General features: G+C 36.3%; 2 long non-coding RNA genes across 2 annotated transcripts in view; one reads left to right on the top strand and one right to left on the bottom strand.

The window, feature by feature from the left end:
* LOC110263279 overlaps positions 1-21,188 on the top strand; it is a 23,467-nt gene extending 2,279 nt beyond the window's left edge. The window contains exon 2 of the long non-coding RNA XR_002348633.1: positions 21,096-21,188. This is a non-coding gene — a long non-coding RNA (uncharacterized LOC110263279). The remainder of the gene's footprint in view (positions 1-21,095) is intronic.
* Positions 22,828-26,182, bottom strand: LOC107648164. The gene is made up of 3 exons (XR_001621764.2): positions 25,617-26,182; positions 25,441-25,542; positions 22,828-24,002 (listed from the first exon to the last, which is right to left on the bottom strand). It is a non-coding gene; the product is annotated as an uncharacterized LOC107648164 (long non-coding RNA).

Raw genomic sequence — 26,182 nt, 5'->3', positions numbered from 1 at the left:
GCAGGACACTATATCCCTAGCGTGACAGTTTTCTCTACTACAAGAGTGTGTCAGACACTATATCCCTGAAATGTTGAGACTTGAGAGTTGAGAAAAGTTTGAGATGAGAATATGGTGATGATTGATAACCCTCTCTGCTGCATAAGTGTGCAGGGTCTATATCCCTGGCGTGGCAGATTCTCTGCTACATGAGTGTGCAGGGCCTATATCCCAGGCGTGGCAGAAAGGCTATATCCGAAAGGATGTGTCAGGTTGGCACTATAACCGACATGTGATATCACAGCCAATAGGACAGACATTCATCATATGCATTTTCTACATGCTTGCTTGCTTTGATTACTTGAGTTATTCCTATTTGAATAACATGCCTAAATGCTAGTTGATTTACCTGCTATATATGTATACTAATTGTGTTTTACTTGCATGCATTACCTGGATTTTGTCTGGCGTTGAGGAGGATCGAAAGGCGGTGGTGATGCGATCGCACGGTAGTTAGGTTGGTGAAGGCTGTGGGATACAGCGGTGTGATTGGTATTAGTTAGAAATCTCCTAAGTTTAGATAACCCTATTTACTGTTTATGGTTTAAGTTCTTTATTTATGTTAAGCTTGAATATCTGTATCGATGTCAAGTTCTAGGATTGCCTTTGGCGTCCAGGAACCTTACATCTTATATATTGGGCACTGTTACCATACTGAGAACCTTCGGTTCTCATACCATATTCTGTTGTTGTTTTTTAGATGTAGGTGGTAACCCACCTCAGTGAGTTACAAGATGGTAACAGAGCGGAGGATCTTTTATCACTTTTTGTAGTTTGATATGTTCGATTTAGTTACTCTCTCATCCTTTGTATTTTTATAACTTTGTTACCTTAGAGGCTTTATTTTTGAAAACTTTGAGAGATACGTTGTTGCTGTTTTAAAACTTCAAAACTCTGTTGTATTCAGTTTGACTAGCCGGCCTAAACTCCGCAGGCTGTAACTAGTCCTCTTTTTGTATATCATACTTATATATATCTTGTTTACTTTAATTATTATTACCTTGTGTATCCTGGAGCTATTGACAAGGTTCTATATTTATTATGTTTTGTTTTGTCCATGCCTACGCGTTTAGTATCGTGTGTGAACGTTTCGCGTATTGTAATTCCGCTTTATGCGACTTTGAGTTTTATTCCTTCATCGGGCTTCTAATTATATAAATTCTTGGACATATATTATATATTATAAGCTTTAGAACTGTCGTGGCACTTTGTTATCCTTTTCTTTACGGCTAGAGGTAAGGCTTAGGGTAATGGGGTGTTACACATAATAGTGCTAAACATAATTCCATAACAAAACAAGACAATCAACCACATTGTTTACATAGCCTATATAAAAAAATAGACAACAACCATAGACAAAACACATATTCCTAATCAAGTAATTTTATCTTTCTTTCTTGGATGCTTGAAGCCTAGAGTTGGCACAAATGTCATGAAGCTAGCCAGCTTCTTAGCATTTCCAAAGCTTGTTCCTTTGATTGTCTCAGCAGAAATGGCTACAGGTGCAACTGCAGCTGGTTTGGGTATTCTTACATTTTCTTTAATTACTTATAATTTGGATAGCATTCCCCTGACTTCATCCTACATAATCTATTGAAGAAATTGTTATTATTCAACCAAATGACATAAAGGATATTTAAATGTAAGTTATTAAGTAAACAATCTCACATACGTCAATGGGCTATTGGATCTCTTGTGTTGGTGAGAAGCTTTCTAGTTAGTTGATTGTGATCTCAATTTATGGCTAGACTAGTGGTGGAAGTACATGTAATCCTAGCAAGGTAGATGGTGCATATGGAGCAGGTTCAGTGTGAGCTGGCCCATCATTGTTAGTGTCTAGTTCACCTGTAGTAGGGGCAACTTCTTTAACAAGTACAAGCTACAGCTGCATTTGTCTAGCTTGTTTCTTAACATCCACCTACTTCTTCTTTGTACAACCTCTTTTGTTGTGGATAATCTATCCACAGTACATGCACCTGATGGGATTGTACTTCCTCTTTATTTTTGTTCTTGATTTGAAGAGCTGTTCATCCTTTTCTTTTCTCATTTTTCTTGGTAGACCTTTTAGGTTTCGACTTAAATAAGAGCTAATGATGGTGTTTTTTCCTCACAAATCTTGTCCCTTGACTGAATTGACATGGAAATGGTATGTTTTCTTATACGGATCCATTGTCAACCATTCATTGTAGTACTCCTTAGCCCTTTTATCGTTTTTATCTTGTACGGCTGAGATTGCATGCATACATGGCATCCATGTCAAATACATGTACAAGACTTGTTACATGTGTTGATATAAATGAGATCAATTGTTAAAATATGGTTGAATGATTTAGCTGTGAGTTGCCATAACCTATAGGTGCAAGTGGGCTTTCTTGTATCCACCACCATGTTAATGGGCTACCCATGAACTTCATATAATACCTCTTTGTCATCACCATACCATTGAAGGGCCCACTGACTAGATAACTTTGTCATGACTTCTAGTCTGCTTTGTTGGACCACTAAACCCCCATTTTGGTCCTTAAGATTTACGCGAATATTCATTTTGGTCCTTAAAATTCAAAATTATCTATACTGGTCCTCTAGATTTAAGTCCAGGCACCAATGTGGTCCCTCGACTATTTTCGGCGATGATTAGACAAACGGAATGCTGAGATGACACCCTCTCTGTCACGCTGGATGATGAGTAAACGACGTCGTTTACCCTTGGCATCCAAACAAGTCATAAATGTCGTCGCTTTATATACGAAGGGAGAAGAAATGATGGAGACCCAAAATAAAGTATTCTTCTTCTTCTCTACCTCCACTATGCTTCATTTCTGACTTGTTTGGGCGCCAAGGGTAAACGATGTTGTTTACTCATCATCTAACGTGGCAGGGAGGGTACCATCTCAGCACTCCGTTTGCCTAGTCATCGCCGGAAAAAGTTGAGGGACTATATTGGTGCCCGAACTTAAATCTAGAGGATTAGTATAGGTAATTTTGAATTTCAAGGACCAAATTGAGTAATCGCGTGAATCTCAGGGACCAAAATAGGTATTTGGTCCTCTTAATAATTGATCAAACCTCTGTTTGTTGTCTATCATACTTCTCATAATTATTCTTCTCACTTCTTCAGCTAAAATCAAAATAGGCTTGGTCTTTTCATACTTGATTTTTGTATTGAATGACTCCCAAGCATTATTGCATATATTATCCACCTTTGGAAATTCACTAGAATATGCTTTTGTCCATGCCCCCTCGACCACTTGTCAAGGTACTGCCAAGCCTGCTCGTTAATTAGCTTAACTTTTTTTATGTTCCTATCAAACAAATTATTTGCTTTTGATCTACCACATTCCCAAACGAGATCCTTCAACTCACAACTACCCCACTGCTTTAAAAAATTGTGCCATAGTTGCCACATGTAGAATCTGTGAAACACACCAGGCATCACTTCCTGTATTGTTGGAATTAAACCCTAACTAGAACCAAGAAACTTGAAAAGATTGTTAATCATATCAACCCGTTAAAGATTTTTATTAAATCAAACAAGTCCCAATGGAATGTTTCATTAGATCAAATTAGTCTTAATAAGATTGAATCGAGCATTGAAATAGTCATCACCTTCTGTATGTCTGAAATAAAGCACCATTTGTTCTTATTTGTAGTCACCAAGGTTTGAGTGTAGTAGTTTCAAAAATCACTTATACTTGTATTTATTTTCAACATCCACAATTGCATAGGCAATCACAAAGACTTTATTGCTAGCATCATGGCCACAAGTAGTCAGTATTTGCTCACCATGTAAGGTTTTAAGAAAAGCACCATCTAATCCAATCATATGCCTATACCCAGCCTTCAACCCCTTTTTACACGTATCAAGACACATATAGAATCTCTCAAACTAAGGAGGACCCTTGGGCATAAGGATGACACTAACCTAAACTCTAGACTTGAGATTGATTGTGATTAATTCATGTGCATAATCCCAGACCAACCCATATTGAGCAATCTCATCACCCTCTACCACTTTTCTAGTAGCTTTCAATGCCCTAGTGAAGCAGGTGCGATTCAGATTTACACTACACTTTCTAATAAATCACTTGTAAATCTCACCATGTTTCATAGTATCATGCTTCCTAAGCTTGGGTACAAGCTTACTCAATGTCCACTGTTGTATAGTTGCCCTATTTTTGTGCCTTCTAGGACAAGTATGGTTGTCAACTAGTGTTTTAGTTTGTCAGGACCATCTTGTTTGCTACATGCATAGTAAACCGCCTAATGATAACCCTCTGTCTTACAAACAGCCCTAACCCAAACCTTATCATTCTTTGTAAATAAAATATTACTACCCCACTGAATTGTATAGTTTCTAGTTGCTAGCATGAAATGAGACTTTGTCTTGAAATCATACTAACCTTAAATTTAAGATTCCCAAACTTTGCTTTATCATTGTACTAAGGATAAATAGTTGGTGATTCCTTATTAGAGTTTAATTCCTCCTTGAATTCTCTAGGTGCCATGAGTTAACATCAAAGTCACCATCATGTTCATCATCATCTTCTAGATTTGCCATATCACTTAGTGGGATAATTAGTTAATCAGTTGACTAAATAAATTATTATAAAATCTAAAATGAATAAATCAATTACCTAAATCAGAGCTTCTTCATTATCAGAAGCCTTATAGCTAGAATCATCAGTATCTATTTTCTTATCCCATAATATGGTTTTACCAAGCATGTGCTTCTTTTTCACCTTAACTTTTTTGTTCAATGTTGTACAGTTCACAACATCACCTGTCACTATTGTATTCATCATCTCCTAGCACCTTTGGAGGCTTGTAAAGACTGTTTTTAGCACTCTTATAGGAGTCATGAAAATCACTATCATCCTCAACCTCCAATTGTTTCACATGCCTTTCAGATCTTGTAGTGGTAGTGCCACTGGTCTTTCTTTTGGTCTGAGTGCCATGTGAACTCCTTGAGGGCTGAGTTGATCCCTTAGACTGACATGGAGCTTTGTTAGGATGAGAGGTAGGTGGGCTTCATGGGCTGAGTATATGGTTTATTGGGTTGTGAAGGACTTTTAGTAGGCTGAGATGATTTTTTGGTAGACTAAGATAATGGTCCAGTGGGCTTAGTTAATGAATTAATGAGATGAGTGGGTATCTTATTGGGCTAACTTATTAGCTTAGTGGGCTGATTTGGTGAGCTGAAAAGGTGGCTTGGTGGGCTGAAAGGGTAGCTTGGTAGACTAATATGATGGCTTAGAAGATTGAAAATATGCTTTCAGCTGAGAGGGTAGCTTAGTGGGCTGAGATAGCTGCTTCTTGGTTTGGGATGGCTTCTTCTTTACCACATTTCCCTCCATGTTGTTAACAAGTGGTTCTAAAACACCATGCTCAAAATACAGGTTGATCAAGTTGAACTTCCTCCTACAATCCTTGCACATTACAATCAAATCGGCATCTATGACCACCCTCTTCAACCTGAATTCAAGGGGAACATAAGAGCCTTCCACCAACATTTGGCCTCAACATATCCCATGTCCTTATAATAACCTTCACAAAGAATACATTAAGTGTGTCACCCTCAACCTCCATCAACGCCTCTGCGTTATAGGTTCATAATACAGATATCCACCCTGGTCTTTTTTAAACTTTTTACCGTGGTGAAACACAAAAATCATAGGAGGACCCTCCATCTATAAAATAGAATAACACCAAAACGTTAACCCACATCACACAATCCTGGTCTAACACCAAAATAAACATGCATCAATCCTAGAAACTCACAACAAAATAACCTTGAAACTTGTCATTCCATCATCAAAACGAAAATGTTTTTCCTAATATCACACCTTAATTAGCAACATCAACAGATAAATGTATTTAAAACTCCAAACCCTAGTCTTACTCGATGGTCCTAATAAACTCAGAAAGATATAACGACATATACGAACACTGTAAAGCCACAAAAAATGACAGAAAAAAAATCTTTACCTATCACCTTTACGATGCCTTCCTCCACTAGCATTGGGTCTCCATGAGTCCTCTAACTTTGCACTCTGTTTGTGTGAACTCATCCACAAATGTCACTTTATAGAATGGTGAAGTACACAGGCAAGTTCAGATCTTAGACGAGTGTCTTAGGGCAAGGCTTCAAAGAGAAGAGAGAAGATGAGAGGTTTTGGAGCGAAATAGAGATATGGCTGTTATGAAAGGGGTGATGGAGAGAAACATTTGAATATCCATTTTGGAGAGAAACATTTGAATATCCATTTTGGAGATCAAACAATGTCATATCAAAACTTGGGGGCAAAAAAAAAAAAAACAAAGCTATGTTGTTTTAATTAAGAAAATACCCAAATTATTAATTTCAATTAAGTAAAATATCTAATTAAATAGAATAAGATTCTTAATAAATGTAAACTCATTATCATAAAAGTTAATTTAAATACCTTCGATAAAAATAATTTCTATAATAAAAAGCACAATTTTATAAAATAAAACATAACTTATTCATGATTAAATTTTTCAAAAATAAGGAGTATTACATGTAACACCCTAACTATCAAAATGTCACGTTTCCGGCTGCGCCACTCTGATAGCTCGGGTATTACGACCACTCTTATAACATTTAATACTAAAATATGAGCCTGTTTAAAACTTAAGTCGTATTACCACCCAAAAGACTTTTTATAAGATAATATACATCCATACAAATATCAATATGTACAAAGGATACATTTATATATATACATCATACCAATATACAAACTTCACATATCAAAATTTATATCCCTCTTGCAAAAATTGCTAGAAATAAAGGCGAGGGAAAAATAAAAACTAAGATAAACAAAATAATTTTGAATAAATAGAAAATGAATATAACTCTTCTGAAGCTCCGTCACCCATATCCTGAAAAGCGAAAAACCTATAGGGGAGTGAGAACATCGTCCTTGAAAGAGTTCTCACTATAAGGTTACAGAATTGCTATAATAAGATACGAGAACAAAACCGTTTTTAAAGTACAGTGATTAAAAATTCCTAATTAGGTGGGTAGGATGTAAACCCCGTAAAATTAGTAAATAATTAGTCAATAAGTCGAATTTTAACTAGGAAAATTAAAAATGTAAATCTAATATTACAATAAGATAGAGCTCTTCACAACAAGAATTTTGACACTAATTTCAAAGAATTTGGCCCAAGATTAGGCCGGACGGGCCAAATCGGTTAAACTGGACCCAAAATGGGCCCAAGGCCCAACTAAGCCCACCCATTAAGTGAGGGTACAGCTCCCTCTTTCCATTCTCTTCCTCATTCACGCTGGGCAGCAACTAAAGAGGAGGAAGAACTCCAAAGTTTCCAAACCCTCACTCAAATTTCATTTCTCAATAACTTTTTATCCGGAGCTCGGATTGATGAACCGTTTACGACCACACGTTCACCATGATGAGCTCTACAAAACCCATGGAACAATTTGGTAGGTAACTCACTATTCTCTTCTCAGCCACTTCCCCCAATTTCGAAAATGTATGAGCAATTATGTTGAAAATTATTCAATTTCGGTGTTTAGGATCAAATTAACTTGGTGGACTTGCCGGGTCTTGTCCCAATTTTCCGTTGGTAAGGTGAGAATCCTAAAACTCTAGTTGATTCATTAATTTGGTATTTTGGGTATTGAATTTTGGGAATATGCTTGTGATAATTATGTTAGGTGCATGTAAATATGTGATATGAGGCAATTGGATATGTGGGAAGCTTAATTAGAAGCTTGGTGAGAGTTCTAGTTGCTGAATTTTTGGCGGTTGAGGCTTACAACTTTGATTTGTGGGTTACCTTGGATAAATACGCGAAAATCGGCCAAGGTATAGTTTAGGTTTCGCGTAGTTAATATATAATGTTCTGTGAAAACTTAGGCTACTTGACCGTAGGATAGGAATGAATGTTTGAATATGTGAATGGCTTAGTGCTTTATTGATACATCTTGAACAACGTTGGGTTTTGGTTTGATACGGATGTTGGTATTGGAATTAATGATGATGAGTTAATGATGTTGCTAATGTATGATGATGAATATGAGTTTGCTGGAATTAATGATGATGAGTTAATGATGTTGCTAATGTATGATGATGAATATGAGTTTGAGGTGGTTGATTGATGAATCTTGTTGACTAGGTAATAAGTGTTTGGTTTGAGGTTATGTATATATAGATATGTATATAGATTGATATGTTAGTTTGTGATTAAAACTTGTAAAGATTGGGTTGAAATGAGATGTTAATGGGCTAAGGAAGTAATAGGATTGCAAGGATTATTGTGCTATTGTTGAGGGTAAGTTATATTGATGGTTATGAGTATGTTGAATTGAGTGGGATTGAGTTTTGAAAAGAAAATGAGGTTTTGAAGCTTTTGAAAAACTTGGTTTTCGGCCGAACATCGGCAGTTTATAACTGGAGCCTCAAATTTTGGTTGGGAATGGAATTTATTTCAACTCAAAGAAGGTTTTACAAGCTTTTAAACGATATAAATTTTGTGAAAAATGGAATTTTTTAGAGAAAGTTATGAACGTCGGAAGTTTTGGTGTGAAATATGTATTATGCAGGTGACTACATTTTGGTTTTGCAGCTTTCTGGGCAATCTGATATTTTTTGGAAAAACGTACACACACGCATATGCGTGGCATGGAATTTTAAACTGCGCGTGCGCGAGTAGCCCCATGCATACGCGTAATGAATCAGCATGTATGACCACGCGTACGCATGGTAAGGGAATGCGCGTGCGAGCTGCCTTTTTATACTCCCACGCGTACGCGTGGCCCCTGTTTCCTGCAAAACTGGATTTTTTGTATTTTAAACCAGATTTTAGACTTCTAAACCTCTATTTTCATCCTTTTAGTCATAAAGTATAATACTAAGCCTAGTAGCTAGTTGAAGCTAGAAAATTGAGGTAACTTGGAGATGAAGAAAGGGGTAAACATGATGAGTTACAAAAAAAAAAGATGTAGATGTTAAATGAAGTTATGGTGCCATGGCTATGATGAATGATTATATCATGATTATGAATATTAAACGGCTTATGTATTTAATGATATCTGAGATACGAGTTTCCTTGGGTAACAGAACCGTGGCTTGCCACCACGTGTTCTAGGTTAAAACCCGATACTCTGTTGATCCTACGTCATAAGGGTGACCAGGCACATATAAATTCCCAGGAATGGATATCCCCCATTGAGTAAATTATATGTTAATGAATGTATGAATTATGATTGAAATATGAAAAACTATGCATAAACTCATGGGGATGCGTGACAAAGGACAGTGTAAGGTTTTTGGACTTGTCAGGTTGGCTGGATAACCGAAAGATTAGCCTCATCAGCCATAGGACAGGCAAACATCATGTGCATTCTGTTTGTTTTGTTTGCTTTGCATTACTTGGGACTGCCTACCTGAATATATATTATGCTAATTGTTATATTTGCTACCTGCACTACATATTTTCTACTTGTGCCTGAAATTGTTTGGTTGTTTGTCTCTGTTAAATCATTGGTGATGAAGGAGCGGAGGAAAGGTGGAATGGTTAGTGAAAAAGTTAGGTTTAAGTAAGTAAGTTTAGATTTCCTTAGAACACCTACCTTTTTATGGCTTCTGTTTAGAATTTAAGTTATATAACTAACTGTCGGGGTTCTAGGATTACCTCTGGCATTCCCAGGACCTTATATATTATATACGTGGCATCTTTACCATGCTGAGAACCCTTGGTTCTCACCCCATACTGTGTTGTTGTTTCAAATGCAGGTCGAGAGGCTCCTCGCTAGGCGTCTGGATCCTTGAAGTGAAGCGGTTCTTGGGTTCTTGTGTTTATCAGTTTATGTATATATGTACTTAGCTTTCTCTCCAAGAAACTTGATTATTTTGTCCCTCATAGAGGTTACAGGAGAGCTAGGGCCTTGTTTTTGTATTTTGGGTGTTTTGGAATACTTGTATATGTATGTAAATATTCTCCGGCCAGCCTTGGCTTCTCAGGCTGAGTCAGGAGCTAGTTATGCTGTATTCTTGGCTCTCTATTCACTCTTTCGCTTATTCATATCTATAACCTTCAGGTTTCTTAGCACGCAAGTAATTCCATTTTCTGAGTGTTGCACTTTTTATTTTGCGATTTTGCTTTACCCGTTTTTCAAGACTCATAGTATACTATATCCTTGTTATATATTATTATATATTTTTTTTATTTAGATATCGTAATACCCACCACCTCTGTTTTACATCCTAGATGTAAAGCATAATGTAACACCCTACTAAACAGAGCTTTACGCTTAAGTCATATAATAGAGATAGTGTGGTGTTACGGACCTCTAATCAGTAAATACATACGTATAATAGTGGAAAAATATCATATACTAAGAGCCTTGAAAAATGGGTAAAGCAAAATCGCAAAATAAAAAGCACAACACTCAGAGGACGGAATTACTTGTGTGCTAAGAAACCTAAAGGTTAAAGATATGAATAAACAAAAGAGTGAAAAGAGAGCCAAGAATACAGTGAAACTAGCTCCTGGCTCAGCCTGCGAAGCCAAGGCTGGCCGGAAAATATTTACATATATATACATATATATAAGTATCCCAAAATGCAGAAATAAGGCCCTAACTCTCTTTTAACCTCTATGAGAACAAAATAATCAAGTTTCTTGGAGAGAAAGCTAAGTACATATATATATACGAACTGAAACTCAAAATAACCTAGAGAATACTCCACTTCAGGAATCCAGACGCTTAGCGAGGAGCCTCTTGACCTGCATCTGAAAACAACAACACAGTATGGGATGAGAACCCGAGGTTCTCAGTATGGTAAAGATTCCACGCACATAATATATAAGGTCCTGGGAATGCCAAAGGCAATCCTAGAACTCCAGCATACAATTATAAAACTTAAACTCTAAGCAGAAGCCATAAGAGGGGTTAGGTGACCTAAAAGTTCTAAACCTGCCTACTCTAAATCCTAACATTAACATCAAACAAATCCACCTTTCCTCGGCTCCTCCATTACCATTGATTTAGCAGAGACAAGCAATCAAACAATGTCACGCACAAGTAGGAAACAGATAGTACAAGTAGCAAATATAATAGGTAGCATGATATATATTCAGTTAGGCAATCCCAGGTAGTGCATAGCAGACAAAACAAACAAATGCACATGATGTATGCCTGTCCTATGGCTGATGAGGCTCATTTATCGGTTATCCAGCCAACCCGCAAGTTCGAAAATCTTAGACTGTCCTTCGTCGCGCATCCCCATGAGTTTATGCATAGATTTCTCATTCATTCATCATTTATACAATCATTCATTCATTTATATATCACTCAATGGGGGATATCCATTCCCGAAAATTTATACGTGCCCGGTCACCCTTACGATGTAGGGTCAACAAAGTATCGAGTTTCAACCTGGAACACGTGGTGGCAAGCCACGGTTCTGTTACCCAGAAAAACTCGTATCTCAGATATCATCAATTCATAAACCGTTTAATATTCATAATCATTATATAATCATTCATCAAAGCCATGGCATCATAACTTCATTTAACATCCACATCCCTTTCTTATATCTCATCATGTTTACCTCTTTCTTTATCCCCAAGTTACCTTATTTCCCTAGCTTCAACTAGCTACTAGACTTATTATTATACTTTATGGCTAAAAAGATGAAAATAGAAGTTTAGAAGTCTAAAATCTGGTTTAAAACACAAAAAATCCAGTTTTGCATGAAACAGGGGCCACACGTACGCGTGGGCCACGCATGGCCACGCATACACGTGGGAGTATAAAAAGGTAGCACGCGCATGCATCCCCTTACCATGCGTACGCGTAGGTGAGAACATCATGTCACACGTACGCGTGGGTCATGCGTACGCGTGGCATGCATGTTGGCTCATCACGCGCACGCATGGGCTACTCGCGCATGTGCAGTTTAAAATTCCATGCCACGCGTACGCGTGGGCCACCCGTACGCGTGGGCATACGTTGTTCAACAAAACACAATTTTTCCAGAAGGTTGTTATATCCACCTGCATAATACATAATTCACACCCAAACTTTCGATGTTCATAACTTTTGCTACAAAATTCCGTTTTTCATAGAATTTATACCGTTCAAAAGCTTGCAAAACCATCTTTGAGTTGAGATAAATTCCAATTCCAACCAAAATTTGAAACTCCAGTTATGAACCGCCGAAGTTCGGCCAAAAACCAAGTTTTTTTCAAAAACTTCAAAACCTCATTTTCTTTTCAAAATTCATTCCCACTCAATTCAACATATTCATAACCATCAATATATTTACCCTCAACAATAGCACAACAATCCTTGCAATCCTATCATTTTCTTAGTTCATTAACATCTCATTTCAATCCAACTCTACAAGTTTTAATCACAAACTAACATATTATTCTATATATACATATTGTCATCACCACAAAAGACTCCAACCATCATCACATCATTATTCATATATCAATACCAACAAATTCAAATAAACACCACTCAATCTCAACCATATCATTATATTACCATGATCATAAATCCTCCAATCATCATTATTATACTAGCATATATATATATATATATATGCTCAACATCAATTCATCCATCAATATCATAAAGACTAATCATTTAACACATTTAACTACTTCAACTTATCCTATAGTTTTCTAGCCTAAGTTTTCACAGAGCCTTACATATTAAATACGCGAAACCTAAACTATACCTTGACCGATCACTACGTTTGATCCAAGGCAGCCGCTCAAGCTATACACACAGCCCTCACAACTCAAAACAAATACCAAGGCCACCACAATGCCAAGTTCCAATTACAACACACCACCTAATACAAATATACAACACATATATATACCCAACTCAATCTCTAATGCACAAATTCAGAATTTTAGATAGGGTTTTGGTTTCTTCACCTTACCCATGTGCAAAGTAACTCAAACCCGATAAGCTCCGCAAGCTAAATCGAACCTAGAACACCAAATTTGGCAAAATCTCATTATAAGGGATCAATTTCACAAATCAAAAGGGGGTAGAGAATCTGAGATGGGATTCTGGCTTACTGATAAACCCCGATTTTGTGATTTATCTTGTACTTAATTTGGAGGATTTTATCACCTTTTCTCACATTTATTTAATAAAATAGTATGGTTTTACAATTCTCCCTTGATTTTTGCTTAAATGTGAAAACATGCTTTTTAGGCCTTAAAATAGCTAAATTTAATTCACTTTAATCCCATTCGATGCCTTGATATGTTTGTTGAGTAATTTCAGGATCATAAGGCAAGTATTGGATGGAAGAAGTGAGGAGAGAAGCATGCAAAGTGGGAGAACTCATGAAGAAATGAAGGAACCGTAAAGCTGTCAAGCCTGACCTCTTCGCACTCAATCGACCATAACATGAGCTACAGAGGTCCAAATGAGGCGGTTCCAGTTGCGTTGGAAAGCTAACATCAGGGGCTTCAAAATGATATAAAATTTGCTATATGTTGCTTCGCATTAAGGGGCACGCACGCGCCATGTACGCGTGCGCGCCGATTGAGCACGTGGTCCACTAAAGTGAAATCGCCCCCAGCGATTTCTGAAGCACTTTGGGCCCAACCCAACTTATTTCTAATGCTATTTCATGTAGAATTCAAGCTTGGACAAGGGGAGAGCAATTGTTGGTAGTTTTAACATCATGTAAAGTAGTTTCTAGAGAGAGAAGCTCCATCTTCTCTCTAGAATTAGGTTAGGTTAGTCTCTCTTAGAATTAGGTTCAATTACATGTTTCCATCTTGTTTCTTTTATGGATTCTTGATTCTACTCTTTTATTCTCATGATTTGTAGTGTTAATTTCCCTTTTATGCTCTCTTTTATGTTCATGGATACTCATGTTGGATTTAGATCTCTTTTAATGCAATTTAATGTTTGATGTTCTTTTAATTGTTGATTTGAGTTGTGATTTACTTTCCTTGCAATTTGTAGTTGGTAGATTTTACTATTTCTTGTCATTTATTATACTTTCCTTTTATGCCTTCCAAGTGTTTGACAAAATGCTTGGTTGGATGTTAGAGTAGATTTTTGAGCATTCTTGGCTTGGAGAGAGTAATTAGGCAATCTTGAGTCATGAAAACCCAACTCATGTTGGTGATCTAGAGTTGTTAGCTAATATTGTTTCCATTGACACTAATCTTTTGCTAATTTAATTAGTAAATTGATTAGGACTTTTGGATTGAGATTAACTAGTCTTATTAGACTTTCTCTTATGGAAGATAATATGATACCTTCTTCCAATGTTGGAGATGACGTAATAAGATAAATTCTTGTTATTATTGTGGTATGATTGATTAGTCTTGTTTGACTTTCTCCCTTTGTGTTGAAGTTGACTAAATAAGATGAATTGATCATTGCATGACTAGGATAGAAATCCTATGATCTCAAACCTTGCCATGAATGTCTCTCTTTATTAATTGCTTCCTTTAATTGCTTGATTTACTTTTCTTGTCATTTATTTTATTATCCCTCTTATAAACCAAACCCCCCCTTGCATTTTCATAGCCAATAATCATACACTTCATTGAAATTTCTTGTGAGACGACCCGGAGTTCAAATACTTCGGTTAATTCTTATTTGGGGTTTGTTAATTGTGACAACCAATATTTTTGTATGAAAGGATTATTGATTGGTTTGGAAACTATATTTTACAACGAGAATTCATTCATTTGAGAAAATTCTAAACCGTCAAGAGTTATCATTCATCACTTACCCATGAAATTGATCTAATAGAAATGTAGAGTTCGACGCACTGGACGCGTGGCTGCAAACGGTGTGGTGATCGGAGCTCGAACAGAGAAGTTATGGCAGATGGAAGTGGGAGTGAGGGTTAGGGAGCTCTCCTCTCCCCTTTGCTATTTCAGCGTGTTTCTAAGCTGAATGGGGAAGGAGGTGCTTCTGCCCATTATGGGTCCGGTTGGACTCACGGGCTCGGTTTGGATCCGGTTCAACCAGTTCGGCCCATCCGGTCCAATTTTGGGCCAAATTTTTTGAAATTGGTGTCAAAATTCTTGTTTTGAAGAGCTCTATCCTATTTTGATATTAGATTTATATTTTTAATTTTCCTAATTAAAATTTAATTTATTGACTAATTATTTACTAATTTTAGCGGAATTTACATCCTACCCACCTAATTAAGAATTTTGTCCTCAAAATTCAGAGTTAGTTACCTGAAAAGAGGTGTAGGTAGTCCTTCTGCATATCTGACTCAAGCTCCCAAGTATGCTCTTCAATACTAGCCCAAGTCCAAGCTACTTTCACCAAACATATTCAATGACCACTTTTCCTCAATTCAATTTCCTTTCAAAACAAAGCCACATTTAAATTTTCTTCTGAAAACTCAAAATCATTCATTCTAAGTCAGAATTTGGTCATAAAATTCCTCAACAGAGTCTCAAGACTTTAGGGGAAAAACAACCGACCTCATTTCCATAAATTCAGTTAAGATTCTTAAAAATCATTGTTTCCTTAAATTGAGTTATTCAAAGGAAGTTTCTAAACCAAATCATGTAAATCCAAACCAAGTTTAAAATCTAAAACCAATCTCAATTTCTTAGAAACCAATTCTTTCAACCTTTTTCAAAAACATCACAAAATGACGTCATTCCATCAAAGTCCCTTTTCTTGTAAAGTTATTAAAGCTCCTCTGAACGAATTCCTTAAGTCCAATTCAAAATATAAAACTCTTTTTATATATAAAATCGATCTTAAAACATAATACTTTCCTTAAGTGCTTTAAAATTGTAAAGTAATTCTTTTCTGAATAACTCGAACTCAAGACATGTTTTTGTCAAATAAATTAAATTCAAAACGTAACTATTTCCTTAATAAATCAAATAATACGATTCCTCAAAATTAAACTTTTCTAAATAACATTTCAACAAGGTTTCAGATTTTATAGAAAATTCGGCAGCATTTTCCCTAAAACTTGGACTTTGCCACCCTCTTCGGTTCCCAACCGAACCATTCCTCAATCCTTTCCAACGAGTTCAAAACCAAATCAGTTTCCAATAAACAAAATTCAGACTTTCAAATATGGAAATCATTTTAATATCCAACCAACCAGAAATTCCCAATTTAACAAAATCAAACAATATTTCAATCAAACAGTCAACCATATCCACCCAAGACAATTCAGACAATTCATAAGACTTACAAAATCAACAGAAATGCATTTTACACAACATATCAATTTATAACAATTCTAATTTTAATAAATTAGATTTTATAAAATCCCCTACCTCAGCAAGCGAACCCACAACCAAATGCGTTAGAGAATTGCTTTTCGTCTCGACCCGAAATCAATGGCAGCTCCAAAACACAGCATGCCTCCTTTTGTCATAGCATAAACAGCTTTAAAACACAACATGCAACCTTGGTTACTAACTCCTAAAATCACTAATATCGCAAAGACCTTAATGACGTGTAACAGAACACTAACACGGGGTTTTTGAAACATAAATACTTACTGAATTGACAAAACAAAGTAGCGGTGGTCTCTGAACCAGTTCGGCGGCAGTCCCGGCAACCATCTCACGCGGCAGCGGCGACCAGACTCCGGCGACAGCGACTAAAACCACATGTAGCAACAATAAAATTCCCGGAATCTCAAAAGAAATGAAAGCCAAACTCGAAACCCTTACCGACAGTAGATCTCAGCGACAGCAGCGGCGCGGCGGTGGCTGAGCACGGATCTCCCCTCTCTCCCTCTGCTCCTGAGCTCTCTCTTTTCCTCTGGCTCCGCTATAAGTGACGGCGACTGAATCCATGACAAGGACGACGACGACGCGGGTACAACAGTGGCGGCGACGGCTCCACGGCGAGGGCGACCGCGGCAACACGAGCCCGCGAAGACGACGGCGGATGCGAGGCAGTTCTTCCTCTCCCGTGCGCGCCACTCCCTTCTGTCAGTCTCTCTCTCTTCGTGAACTTAAGGATAAGGGCGGCATGGTGAGGGCGAACGGCAACGACGAACAAAGGTGGTGGCTCCCTGGACGACGATGGCAGCGCATGTAGCAAGGCACAGTGACGATGGCGAGCTCCACCTCCCCTGGCGTTCCCTCATCCTCGGCGCCCCCTCCTTCTCGGATCCTCCTTTCCCTCTCTCTTTCTTCTTTTCTTTCTTTCTTTCCTTTCTTCCTTTCTTTCCTTTCTTTTTCGAAGCGTGTGTGTGTGCGTTGGTCTGTGACCGGCACCGGGGGGGAGTGGGTGTAGTTTAGTTAGGGTTAAGGTAGAGTAAAGTTAGGGTTTGGGTTAGATTAGAAAATTTTAATAAAAATAGAGGGTAATGATGTAATTTTATAAAATAAATAAAAGATAAAATAATAAATTAAATACTCCAATTAAATATAAAATATCCATCTTTAAAATATCTTTCAAATATAATTTGTAATTCATTTTCATTCAAATGCTAATTTAATAAAAATTGGAGATAAGTAAATTAATTTTCCTTTATTTTTAAAGTAAGGTTAAAATCTGAATATTTAAAATTAAGGCATATAAGATATTCACTATTTTTTTCAATTATAAAAGCTCTAAATAATAAATAAGAATTTACCCAACTTTTATATAAAATTTTCTAAAAATATCATCTTAAATAAACATAATACATCATAAATAATTTATTAATAACTTTTTAAAATCCGGAATTTTACAACGTCAGCCACTGAGATGACGATAGGATGAACTCCACCAACGCAGTTATCTTTTGGAGACTACTTTGATTAATTTAATCTTTTGGAGACCAAAATGGAGATCGAATGATCTTTCAGGAACGAATTTAACTATTAATTTAGGCCTAAGCTTAAAATTACAAATCAACTACGGTTCGGATAAGGTGATCCTTCTACGATCATCATCAATAATGAGCCTCATATTACTAGCTGAAGTATCTACAAATTTGCTTATCAATCAGTGCATCTATTACTCTCCCTATGTCTATGTTAGAATTTTAATTCCCACTTACTTATGTGATAAAGGGAGATATATCTAACAATATCATCTGGGTGTTCTGCTAGTTTTTCTCTTTTTGTTACAGTCATAATAGTTGCCTTTGAATATGATCTATGATCAATTTATTAAACCCCAAGTCCCAAGATGTTTTTGCTAAGTTTGAAAGCTGTATACCCTCCCAGATTTGCCATGTATCCCTCTGTCCATCTACCTTGATGATTATGGAAAATTCCTCCACAACTTGCATTTTTCGAATTATCTAAGAATACTCTATCTGTATTAACTTTATCCCAATTTTCAGGAGATGGTTGCTAGGCAACATGTACTTCCTGTCTTTTGGGACTACATTTATAAAAAAGTTCTTACATTTATAAAAAAGTTCTTATGATATACTGTGAGGATAGAATGGATATAGGAGAGAATGACTTAGTTTGAGTTAGTTAGCCTTTTGAAGAGAAGAGAGAAAATTTTTTTATTTCTCCATCTCCAATCTACCAATAGGTGAACTTGAAATGAGTCTGCCATGGTACTTTTTAGTGTGTCCAAAGTCTGTTGAGAGGTTCAAGCGAATCCAAACATCAAAAAGAACTTAAAAAAAATTAAGATCGCAAGAAAGGATGTTTTTTGACCAAAGTTTTTATGCTTTTAGACAGTTTCAAACAAGGATGGAGCTTCATAGTAGTAAAAGGAGGTAGTGGCCCCCTAACCTAAGAAATTTCAAAATAAAAATTTATTTAATTTTATTTTTGGCCCCTCCTAAATTTTATAGTTTGGCCTCTCTTTTCAAAAATATAATTGGATAAAGTACTAAATTGGTCCCCTACGATTAGACGTAATCATGTTTTAATCCTTGAAGTTTAAAGTGTCATATTTGAATCCAAAAAAGTTTCATTTAGCTTCAATGTAGTCCCACCGTGAGATCAAAGTTAAATAATTGATGAAATGTCCTACATGACAACAGTACAAAAATAAGGTCGATAATCTAGAAAATAAGTACAAACTCCAGAGGCACAAAATCAACTGTGGATGTATCAATACATTTATTTATAATTTTTTTTATAATTTAAATGAAATATTTTCTATAGAATTAAGGAGAATGTATTGATGCATCCACGATTGATTTTGTGCCTCTAGAGTTTGTACTTATTCTCCAGATTATCGACTTTGTTCTTGTACTGCTGTCATGTAGGACATTTCGTTAATTATTTAACTTTGATCTCACGGTGGAACTACATTAAAGCTAAATGAAATTTTTTTGAATTCAAATAGAATACTTTAAACTTTAAGGACCAAAAAAAGATTACACCCAAATATAAGGGACCAATTTAATACTTTACCCAATATAATTTTATAGTTTATTTATGTTTAATTAAAAGCTTAAAATAAGGATAGAAAATATGTTATGATAATTTTTACATGAATTTTTATATATCAGATTTTTTTTATAATTTTTTTCTAAACAATATTTATCTTTATATTTACTAAACAAATATAAGAATATTCAGTAATAAAGTAATATGTATAATTATATACTAGGTGCTTAAATTCAAACAATATTTTCTTTTTTTGGAATATTTTCACTAAATTTTTTTCCAACAAAATTTAAATAAACGAGTATTATTTATTCCCAGAGCACATGAATCATTAACTATTTTAAATTTCTACATATATGACATGAGAGATTAGGACAAAAAATTGTCTCTTTTGAGTTTTTTATGTGAGACAAGCCATAGAAAATATTTTATGCATTATGGCCCTTGTCAACTCCAAATATTATCCCACATATATTCATGTACTCCTCCATAATTGGTTAATGCTTTGTAAGCACTTCTAACCAAGAAATCCCTATCTTATGTTGAAATCATAGAATCCTATCCTCTCCAAGATTATCATTAGGTGGAAGAAATGACCCTAATGTTGTTGACTATGTCCTCTTGCAAATAGCTTCTTAAGAGGGTTAGTTTTCACTCTTCATTCAATGTTACCACATTCTTAACTTTCATTCTTGGATCTCAAAACCAGTGCTAGTGTTCTTCTTCATCAGAGGGATTTTTTTTTCTAATCTATGATCCTTCACAAGCTAATAGTACCTGTTGCCTAAGAAATTGGATATATTCTAACACATAAAACTCCACACTTTGGATAAGCTTTTGTATAGGGAGGAATCAAAGGTACACATGAATATTCACACGGTAGACAGATGTACATTTCAATTATTTAATGAGTCATGTGTACACACCAATATCAAATCTGTTAGTCATTTCTACCCTTTTATTGTCTTAGTAACTTTTTCCAGCAATAGTTGCTGGCTTGCTGCCAGGTAGCAGCTTATTTGCCATGATGATACTGTGCATTGTGTGACGTGGCCCTTTTAATAACACAGTAGAAAATAATTGTTAAATTATTGAATTTGTTAAATTAGAATAAGAAAGAAAAAGAGTTACAAGTTACAACGTCTCTTCATTCTCTTCCCTTTCTTCTCAACTTCATACACACTGAACCCAATTTCTAATGCTCTTCAATTCTTGATTAATCCCATCAATTATCTGTAACATCTTCTTCATCTCTTCTTTCACCTTCTATTTGCTTTCTTCACTCTGCTCATGAATCCTCTAATATTTTCGAGCATCAACAACTTCATCAACCCAAATGAAATAATCACACCTCAATTTAACCTTCTTTCTTCTACATTCATGAATCCGAGGAAAATTTTAGCCTTTTCACATAAGATGCATAACATTTATCATAAAAAAACATAAGAAATCATATACCTCCCATAACGGACAACGATGAAACAATCTCTGTAACACCCTAACTATTAAAATGTCACGCTTCCGGTTGCGCCACTCTGATAGATTGGGTATTACGACGACTCTTAAAATATTTAATACTAAAATATGAGCCTGTTTAAAACTTAAACCGTATAACCACTCGAAAGACTTTTTAATTGATAACATACATTCATACATGCCATGCAAAAATCAATACTTAATATAAAACTGTTATTTCTTCAAAAATTCAAAAGCCTCTTTGAAAGTTTTTCCTAAACAGCATGAATGACCAAGCTGTTCCAAGCATAGGTTCATTAAGTCTATGCTGAACCAGTTTAGTTTTTCATACTTTTCTAAACCAAAAACATAAACCAAACACGGCCTTCGGCCCATCTCATAATCAACCACGGGCCTAGGCCCAAACAACTCAATCAACAATCAATCCACCACAATCCAACCAATTTTCAGTCACAAACACAAGTAAGAAGGTTCAAACACAATCAAGCAGTTACATCAAGTAGAGCATTTCGCAATTAAACATAATTAGTCACATAGGCAAATCGAGTACAATATGCACACGCAAATAATGTCACATAGATACATATGATGAATGTCTTTCCTATTGGTCATGAGCTCATGCGTTGGTTATGTTGCCAAACCCGACTCGGATAAGCGGGATCATACCACCATCCTTATCCGTAGGTTCCATAAACAAGCGGGATTAAACCACCATCCTTGTCCGGAACACGCAAGCGGGATTAAACCACCGTCCTTGCCTCCACAGTAAGTGGGATTAAACCACCATCCTTACTGGGCACACATAACACTATGCAAGCGAAATCACACCACTGTCCTTGCTAAACAATTCATCAATATGTGAGCGGGATAAAACCACCGTCCTCACTACAGGCGGGATAAAACCACCATCCCTGCACAATGGTTTACGCACTGAGCAAGCGGGACTATACCACCATCCTTGCCAGGCTAGAAACCCTCATCATATTCTTAGTAATATCCACAATCAATCAGACTTAAAATCTTATTTCAAAAAAATCATTCTTGTCCCATTTACTTTCAATAACAAACATATTCAATGACTACTTTTCCTCAATTCAATTTCCTTTCAAAACTAAAGGTTGTAGTAGGCTTAGAGAAGGGGGATTGAATCTATGCCTTTCTTTTAAGTTACTGAAATAACCTCTTAAAACAAACTTTGAATTCTGATTCTGTTTAAACTCAGTAGCGAAAATTTATGAGACAATTTGTTTTTGTCTCATGAATATCAAAAAAACAGAGCTTAACAGAGAAGAGAAAGTTAACACCAGCATGTATCTTGATTCGGTTGCCTTGTGACATGCAACCTACGTCCAGTCTCCTCCACAACAATAAAGGAATTTCCACTATAGTTAAAAGTATTACATACACCAATTCCACATGATTGACACAATTCTCTCACACTCAAGTTCTAACCTAACTAGAGCTGCACGCGGATCGGATCGGATCGGATATAGCCAAAATTTCAATCCGATCCGCACTAAAATTATCGGATCGGATCGGATCCAATATCCGCAGTTTTTAAGGTTGGATCAGACCGGATATCGAATATATTTGCAAAATACAAAAATATTTTTAAAAGCTTATTTTTATTAAAAAAATATCAATGAAATTCATTTTTTCTATTCTTTTAAATATGTTTACTCTTAAAATAATATTAAACATACTTTTCTTGAATAATAAATTAAAATAATTTAACATATATGATAATTATTAGTTAAAATAAAACATAAAAAGAATATTTTACTTATTTATTTATTTATTTTTGCGGATACGCGGATATGCGGATCGAATATGCAGATACCAACACAAAATCCGCAATCCGATCCGATTAGTGTGCGGATCCGATCCGATCCGAAAGCCTTGCGAATCGGATCCATATCCGTAATTTTCAGATCGGATTCGGATAAATACCGCAGATATACAGATCGGATCCGATTCATGAACACCCCTAAACCTAACTTGACATTGGCTATGTAAATATCTAACTCTTCACTTTTAGTGCTAACCCAACTAAAAAAGGAATACCTCACAAGTACTAAATACAAGACACTGACATACCTAAAGAAATCTAAAAATAATTATAGGTTTTTCTCTTAAGTGTATCTGTCAGCCTTTTTCACTTATAGTTTTTACTTGAGTTCTCTCAATATGCCTTTTCACTCAAAAAATTACAAAAAGATAAATATTGAAAAGTAAAATACAATCTGCAATAACATGAAGGAGATTGACTTCATCAACAACCCCTTTGCTATGTGATAAACCAGATTAGCATATCTCTGATTCAGTTCTTTATTTTTGGAAGAATGCTTCTTTGAAAGAAAACACTGTCCAAGTAGAGGAACTTCTTCAAAGAACTTCTTCACCGAACAAAACCTCAATACACTGGGTTATCTCTCCTTAGCTTCTGAATGAACAGCAAACCTCTTTTATCTCCTTGCATGTTGCTTGGTTGCTCTTCCTAGGTCAACTCGTTGAGCATTGTGCTTCACCAACCCAAAATATCACTTTTTCTCATTAATCCTCAGAGTAGAAACTTTGCTTTTGACTTCCCTTGGTTGACCGAAAGCCTCAAGACAACAAACACAAAAGGATCTTTCAATGGTAAACCAGATCTCAGCCATTGAGAAGCTACTTGGTCCCCAAGAATCACTTGTGACCGTAGATACACAGCAAATTAGGGCAGAAATCAACTTTTTCTTGTATGTCATTTTCGGACTTGCAGAGAATTGAGAAGAGAAGAACGCAGCTTGCATGTAATAAAAATTGGTTTACCTTTAACCTGTGCTTAAGCTTGATATGGTTTGATTTTGCTGATTTGACCTCAACCCCTTCTTGTCTAATCTTCTCTTTCTTTCTTCTTCTGTGAGTAGCTTAAAGAAGAAGCTCTCTCTTCTCACTTTTTCTGATTTCTGACCAAAACACAGAAGTGAATGTTGCTTTTGGTGTGAGAGCAATTTGGAGTAATTTGCTACTAACGGGCTTGGATCGAATATCCATAAGATCACCCATTTGATTTCTTTGGCTTTGTTTTCTTTTGGGCTTCGTTTGTGACATCAACTCACCAGCCTTGTTATTTTATTTTCATTCCATTTTGGGATGCTAAATTGAATTTTGGCCTGCAACATTTAATAAATAATTAGCAACATACAATTATTAATAATCAATACTAATTATTTATTTTGTCCAAAAATAATGTTTGTTATCACTAATTAATTTCGTTAATTTCTTAACTCAACAAAAATCTTTCAAAACAAAGCCACTTTTCACAATATCTGTCCAAAACTCCCAAACGACTTCAAAACAAAGCCAAATTTAAATTCTCTTCTGAAAACTCAAAATCATTCATTCTAAATCAAAATTTGGTCAGAAAATTCCTCAATAGAGTCTCAAGACTTTAGGGGAGACTAACTTAACTCATTTCCTTAAATTCATTGAAAACCTCTAGAACCTTAGCTTCTTGATTTGAATAAAGAAACAAGAATTTAAACCAAAATCAAGTCATGTATCCAAATATTCCGAACCAATTTCAAAACCAACTTACTTAAACTAAAACCAAATTATTTAATCCAAAAACCAATTTCAATTTCATTCTTAAATCGAAAATCTTCCCAAATGCTCGGAATTGTTTAGTCTTGCTAAGCCAAAATTTAAAGAACATTTCAAAAACAAAACGAATTTAATTAATCAAAGTTCAATCTCTTTTAAAATCCACTAAAACTCCTCCAAAGGCACTTTCTTAATCAAACTTCAAAACATAGCCCTTTCATATTTAAATCAATTGGAAAACATAAACTTTTCTTAAATAGCTTAAACTCGAAACACCCATTTCTTAATATACCAAGAACCAAATAATAGGACGTCTCAAATCCAAATTCTTTTCTAAATCACATTTTAAAATAGAATCTTAATTTCATAAAAATTTGGCAACAACTCCTCTAAAACTTGGACTTTGCCACCCTTTTCGGGCCCCAATCAAACCTTTCCGCAACCCTTTCCACAGATTCAAGACCAAATCAGTTTAAAATCAAACTAATTCCGAAAATTCATATCATTCTCATTTTTCAAGAAAACAAATTCAACTCAATTCATTTTCAATGAACCAAACTCGTTTTCAAAACTTCAGAAGAAATAACTTTAAAAAAACACTCCAAAAACAATCCTTTTCACAAAACCGAACAATAATCAAACCAAACAAGCATTCACTTCCATTCAAGACAACCAAATAATACATAAGACTTGTACAATCACTAAAAATACATTTTTCACATGAATATCCATATATAGCAACCCCAAAATATAAAGTTTAGTTTTTTGAAAATGCCTCCACCTCGATAAGCCAAAACCCAAAAACCAAACGCGCCAAGAAAACATTTTCTCTCGGCCCGAAATCAACGGCAACCGGAATCTCAGCTCCGCTTGCTTTATCAATAGCAGAAGCAGCCTAAATCGCTACATGTAAGCCCGGTTACTAATTCCTAAAAATATTAATATCGCAAAGACTTTAATACACATAACAGAAGACTAACGCAGAGTCTCCGAAACAGAAATACTTACTGTAATACAAAAATGAAGCAGCGGCGGTCTCTAAACCGGTTTGGCGATGGCCCCCAGCAGCCACCTCAGGCGGCAGCGGCAACTGGAATTCGGCGACGGCAACTGAAACCAACACGCAGTGATTGTAACGTTTTCAGACACTCAAAAGGAACGAAATCCAATACTCAGAACCTTACCGGCAGTGGCGTTTCTCGGCGAAGAAGGTTCGGCCAACCATCACCAGCGGCGTGGGCGGAGTGTGCGATGGCAGCGGCAGTTTCGCGCGGCACGGAGGCGCCTCTCCTTTCCCCCCTACCGCAAGCTCTCTCCCGCGCTCTCTGCTCCAATGACGGCGACGATTTGCAAAAAAGGGGAAAAACGATGGTGAGGACTTCATGACGGTGACGCAACTAGGCGGCGGCTAGGCTCATCAGCGACGGTGACTCCACATGCGTCGAAGACAGCGACAGTGGCGCGACGGTTTTCGTCTCCTTCACCTCGCGTGGTTCTGTGTCTCGATGGTGGCTCCACGGCAGACTAGCGGCGACGGCGGGCTGTCGGCTGGGTGGTGGCACAGACAACTCCCCCTCTCTTCCTCTCCTACTCCACCGCGACCCCCTTCCCCGTTTCCCTTTTTTCTTTCTCTCTTCCTTTCTTTCTTTCCCAGCTGCTGTATCATGTTTGTGTGTTTAGTGTTTGTGTATGCGCTTGTGTGACCGTGTGTATGGGTTAGAGTGGGAGAGGGTAAGTGAAAATTAGGGTT

The sequence above is a fragment of the Arachis ipaensis genome, chromosome B06, assembly GCF_000816755.2.
Source record: "Arachis ipaensis cultivar K30076 chromosome B06, Araip1.1, whole genome shotgun sequence".
Classification (NCBI taxonomy): Eukaryota; Viridiplantae; Streptophyta; class Magnoliopsida; order Fabales; family Fabaceae; genus Arachis; species Arachis ipaensis.
This window is presented reverse-complemented; position numbering and strand designations above follow the sequence as displayed.